Source organism: Colobus angolensis, unplaced genomic scaffold, assembly GCF_000951035.1.
Source record: "Colobus angolensis palliatus isolate OR3802 unplaced genomic scaffold, Cang.pa_1.0 Scaffold7, whole genome shotgun sequence".
Lineage (NCBI taxonomy): Eukaryota > Metazoa > Chordata > Mammalia > Primates > Cercopithecidae > Colobus > Colobus angolensis.
Genome location: NW_012120709.1, coordinates 795208 through 801236, shown reverse-complemented (window position 1 = coordinate 801236; position 6029 = coordinate 795208).

The window sequence follows — 6029 nt, the reverse complement described above, 5'->3', positions numbered from 1 at the left end:
TCCAGGCTCTTCAGGTGATTAGGATTTGACCCAGGATGAGAAATATTGATGAAGTGAATTGGTGGGCCATTCTCTTGGGTTGTAGGTGCATTTGAAATCCCCTTCCCTGATACTCCTGGAGACAACATAGAGAAAAATGTCAGGCTTTATGTTAAATAGGCTAAGGTTTGAATCCCTGCTTTGCTGTCAACTAGCTGTACATTAGCTAAGTTGCTGACCATCTCTGACACTCCAGTTAGTTAATGGTATAAGAGGCAAAAAATAGTACCTACTAATGAGGCTCAATGTGATGCCATATATAAGTCAACTGGAACACGGTGTGTACCAGGACATATCTGCTCCCTTCTGTCTCTGTACTCCTCATCTCCTTCCCCCAACTTCAGATTGTAATAAGCTATGAACAGTTCTGGCTTGTTTCTGAGCTGTTTCTCCTTGACCAACCATGACTACATCAGCCTGGATTTGCATCCCTGGTCCCTGGATCTGGCATCCTGATTCCAGCTTCTAAACTTGATCCGGCTCTTCTTTCTGGGCCCAGTTTCCATCACCTGTTTCTGTTGCTCAGCACTAAGCCACAAAGAGATGGTTTCTAAAAGCAGCTGGGCCCCATGCTGCCACTGCTCCAGCTGAGTTTTAGCAGTGGGAGGGGGTGTGGATAATTTTAGAATTGTCCTGGACTAGCATCTGAGACAAGGCAAGGCCAGGCAAGTTCAACCTGCCTCCTCAGTACCTTTGGGTTGGGGTGTGCAGAGAAAGGTTGGGGAGATTTTGTTATAGGGCTTGTGTGTCTGTATCACACCAGGCTCCTTATATGGAAATGTAATATATGCAACCATTTGTCTCAACATCTGTTGGGATTTGAGTCTCAGGTGCTGTACTGAGTGGGAGTAACCACAATGTAACCTGGAGTTTTTGATATGCTAATGCTTGTACTGAGCTAGGATAGATTGTTTTCTGCCTAACCCAGGGACAGGAATAGGCAGGTGTGAGCAGGATCTGAGATTCAGCAGGAAAAGGGCTAATAAGAGAAAAGATAGAAAATGTTATTGACTTATTTGTGTTTAGAGGAACTAAAAAGGCAATCAGATTGAGCAGTGCAGAGACAGAAAGCCTCACTAGGAGAAACAAGGACAGCATTGTAGCTCCTAGGACAGACCTGGCCCAGACAAGGTGTTTGATGATTGTCGCAAAAGTGTGGAATGAAGGGCTTCTAAGGTGGGGAAGAAGAGATACTTTGGGGCTGCCCAGTGAACATCTTGTGCTTTGGAAGGAAGGGCAATCAGCTTAGAGCCATCTGGGCTGTCCATGGGACCCAAAGCATCAGAAGGGATTTGTATCCTCTAGGTCAAGGGAAACTAGCTCTTGCGTGGTCAGGCCCACAGAATGAGGATAGCTAACAACAAAGAAGGGTTGAGCACTCCTAGGATTAAGAGATAAACAAGACAAAGAGGAAGAGTGAGAAGAGTAGAGGGTTTGGAGTGAGTCAAATTGGTTTCTTCATTCCACCACTTAAAGTTGTGTGATCTTGTATCAATTACCCAACTCTCTGAGCCACGGTCCCCCATATATTTATAGTGTTCACCAATATATATGAATTCAACATTTCAAGATTCACCAACAATTTATTGAGAGTCTACTATATGTTACAGACCATTTGGCCAATGGAATGAACAATGCAGACAGATTTCTTGCCTGTATGCCTCTCACAATCTGATAGGGAATACAGACAAGAGAAAAGGGCATGAATAAGTGACAACATATGGGTGGGTGCTGCTTAGTGCCATGAAAGAAGTAAGCAGGATAAAACGAGACAGGTAATTTGGCCGGAGAAAGCTTCTGTAAGTAGGTGTCATTGAACTGAGCCCCAAATGTGAGAAGGAGCCGACACTGTGGAAGACCACTGCAGGCAGAGGTACAAGAAAGTGCAGAAGCCCAAAACACAAAAGAGCTTGACAGTTCTGAAGAATAGAAAGGGGGTCAATGCGGACGGTGGGAAGTGAGTCAAGAAGAGATCTCTCTGAGACAAGGTGAGGGTGATCATACTGGGCCCAAAGAAGGAGTCTGGGTTTTGCAAAGGGAGAACAATTCCCATTTCTTGGAGAGTGAGGACAGGTTGGACAGGAGCTGCTCTTATGGAGGTGCTTCTGTGGTGCTTCTGTGGAATAGATGCCACTGGGACATGGGATCCTTAGAATGGAGCCCAGATGTCAGCAGGGGGCAAAAAGGTTTGAACCCCTGTAAGAGAAAAGACATTCTAAATCTAGTCTAGGACATAATCTTTTTAGTTGATGTAATTCAGAATCTACTTCTGAGAAGAAATGAGCTGTCCTGATAAAACACTTAATCAATTTTCTGATTACGTTTAACGAGATTAAGATTTGTTCTGGGAATCTAATCATCCACCCACCCACCTGCTCTGTCAGTCAGTTGTCTTAGTGTTTAGGCAATAGTTTACAGGGGAAAAAAAATCGTTTCTTTTTGCATCTTAGCTTAATAATAATCCATCATTCTCATGTCCTATAAAATGTCCCTGCCAAAAGTGAATCTTTGAATGGGCCTTCTAGTGGCCTTTTCAGTTGCAGCAAGACTATAAAGAAACTTTGACATGTGCTTTGAAATGGATTTTCTGAAATGTTTTCTGTAATACCATTTGGTCAATGGCTAGCGGACATGTGAGGACTTCCTCAAGTTTTCTTCGTCCATGGGTCCATTGTCCTCTGAGCTCCTGCTTGTGCACGTGCTTTCTCTAGCTGCAACATATGGCCCTAGCCATGAGAGTTCCACTAAAATCCAGCCCCCAAAACAATTGCTCTTTGGCAAGGAGTGAGAGTAGGGCTATTATGTGTTGACTTGTGCCCCCCACAAAAAGAAGTGTTGGAATCCTAAGTCTCAGCACCTCAGAATATGAGCGTCTTTACAGAGGCAGACAAGTTAAAAGGAGTTTACTAGGGTGGGCCCTAATCCAGTATGACTAGTGTCCTTGTCAAAAGGGGAAATGTCGAGGCAGACATGCACACGGGAGAAAACCATGTGAAGATGCAGGCAGAGATCAGACGAATGCTTCCACAACACAGAGAATGTGTCATTTCCAGCAAACCACCAGAAGTGAGGGGAAGAGATTCTTTCTCACGAACCTCAGAAGGACCCAGCCCTGATGACACCTTGGTCTTTGACTTCTAACCTCCAGAACCAAGAGATAATAGATTTCTTTTTTGGTTTTATTTTTCATTGATATATAATAATTGTGTATATATATGGGGCAAAATGTGATGTTTTGATATATGTTTAGTGTGAAATAATTAAAACAGGCTAACTAATTCCATTCCTCACATAATTATCATTGTTTTTGTAAAAATATTTAAAATCTACTCTTTCAGCAATTTTGAAATCCACAATACCTTATTATTTATTATAATCACCATTCCATGCAATCGATTGCTAAAGCTTATTCGTTATGTCTAACTGAAATTTCCTACGCTTTGATCAACATTTCCCCTTTTCCCAACCACCCCTCTCCCCCAGCCTCTGGTAACCATCATTCTACTCTCTAGTTCTAAGAATTCAATATTTTTAGATTCCACATATAAGTGATATCATGTGATATTTGTCTTTCTGTGCCTGGCTTATTTCACTTAGCATAATGTTTTCCAGGTTCACCCAATAACAGGATTTCTCCCTTTTGTAAGGCTGAATAATATTCCATATTCATTGTGTGTGTATGCTTACATTTTCTTTATCCATTCACCTGATGATAGACATCTAGGTTGCTTCCATATCTTAGCTATTATGAATAATGCTGCAGTGTACATGAGGGTGCAGATATTTCTTCAGCACACTGATTTCAATTCCTTTGGATATATACCCAGAAATGGGATTGCTGGATCATATGGTAATTCTATTTTTGGTTTTCTGAGGAACTTCCATACTGTTTTTCCATAACAGCTTTATTAGTTTACATTCCCACTAACAGTGCCAAGGGTTCCTTTGGCCAATGTGGTATATGTAATACCCTTACCAACACTTGTTATCTTTTGTCTTTTTCATTAATAGCGATTCTAACAGGTGCAAGGTGATATCTCATTGTGGTTTTAATTTGCATTTCTCTGATGATTAATTACAATGAGAATTTTTTCATATATGTGTTAACCATTGGTATATCTTCTTTCAAGAGAGTCTATTTAGCTTCTTTGCTCATTTTTGATTGAATTATTTGCTTTCTTACTATTGAGTTGCTTGAGCTCCTTATCTATTTTGAATATTAGCATCTTATCAGATATATGATTTGCAAATATTTTCTCCTAATCCGTGGGTTGTCTCTTCACTCCATCAATTGTATCCTTTGTTATGCCAAATCTTTTTAGTTTGATGCAGTCTCAGTGTATTTTTTCTTTTGCTGCTTGAATATGACTTTTGGAGTTGTATTCAAGAAATCTTTGCCCACACCAATGTCGTGGAGCATTTCCCCAATGTTTCCTTTTGGTAGTTTTATAGTGTCATGTATTATGTCTAAATACTTAATCCATTTCGAGTTGATTTTTATATGGTGTGAAAAAAAGGGTTCAATTTTATTCTGCTGTGGATGTCCAGTTTCCCAACACCATTTTTTGAAGAATGGCTCTTTCTCCATTGTGTATTCTTGGCAACTTTGATGAAAATCAATTAACCATAAATATGTGTTTATTTCTAGGCTTTCTATCCTGTTCCATTGGTCAGTGTTTCTGTTTTTAATGCCAGTGCTGTTCTATTTTCATTACAGTAGGTTTGGAATAGATTTTGTGACGTGAGGTAGTGTGATGCCTCCAGCTTTGTTCTTTTCATTCAACATTGCTTTGGCTATTCAAGGTCTTTTACAATTCCATACACATTTTAGGATTTTTGTGTGTGTGCATGTGTGTGTGTGTGTGTGTGAAGAATGACATTGTAATTTTAATTTTAACAGGGAATCTGTAGATCACTTTGGGTAGTATAGACATATTAACGATACTAATTATTCCAAACCATGAACAGACAAAACTCATTTGTGTTGTCCTCAAATCCTTTCATAAATATTTTATAGTTCTCAATAAACAGATCTTTCAACTCCATGGATAAATTTATTCCTATGTATTTTTTCATGCTATTGTGAATGAAATTGATTTCTTAATTTTTTTCAGATAAATTTTTTGATAGAGTAAAGAAGCACTACTGATTTTTTTGTGTTAATTTTGTGCCCTGCAACTTTATGAAATTAGTTTATCAGTTCTAACAATGTTTTGGTGGAGTCTTTAGAATTTTCTCTATACATGATCATGTCATCAGCAAACAAACAATTTTGTTTCTCTTTTTAAAATTTCTTTTTCTTCTCCAATTTTTCTGGCTAGAACTTCCAGTACTATGTTGAATGGAAGTGGTGAGAGTGAGCACCCTTGTTTTGTTCCCAACCTTACAGGAAAAGCTTTCAACTTTTTTTTTTAGACGGAGTTTTGCTCTCGTTGTCCAGGCTGGAGTGCAGTGGTGCAACCTCGGCTCAATGCAACCTCCGCCTCCCGGCTTCAAGCAATTCTCCTGCCTCAGCCTCCCAAATAGCTGGGATTACAAACATGCGCCACCAAGCCCGGCTAAGTTTTGTATTTTTTGTAGAAACGGGGTTTCTCCATGTTGGTCAGGCTGGTCCCGACCTCAGGTGATCTGCCCACCTCAGCCTCCCAAAGTGCTGAGATTACAGATTTGAGCCACCGCGCCCAGTCAAGTTTTCAACTTCTTATGATTGAGTACCATGTTAGCTGTAGGCTTTTCATATGTATCCTTTATTGTATTGAGATATATTCATTCTATACCTAATTTGCTGAGAGTTTTTTATCATCAAAGGATGTTGAATTTCGTTATTGCACTGTCTGCATTCCTCGAGATGATCATGTGGTTTTGTGCTTCATTCTGTTGGTATAATGTATCACATTTATTGATTTGCATATGTTGAACTATTTCTGCATCCCAGGGATAAATCCCACTTGATTATGGTATATTAGCCTTTTAATGTGCTGCTGAATTTG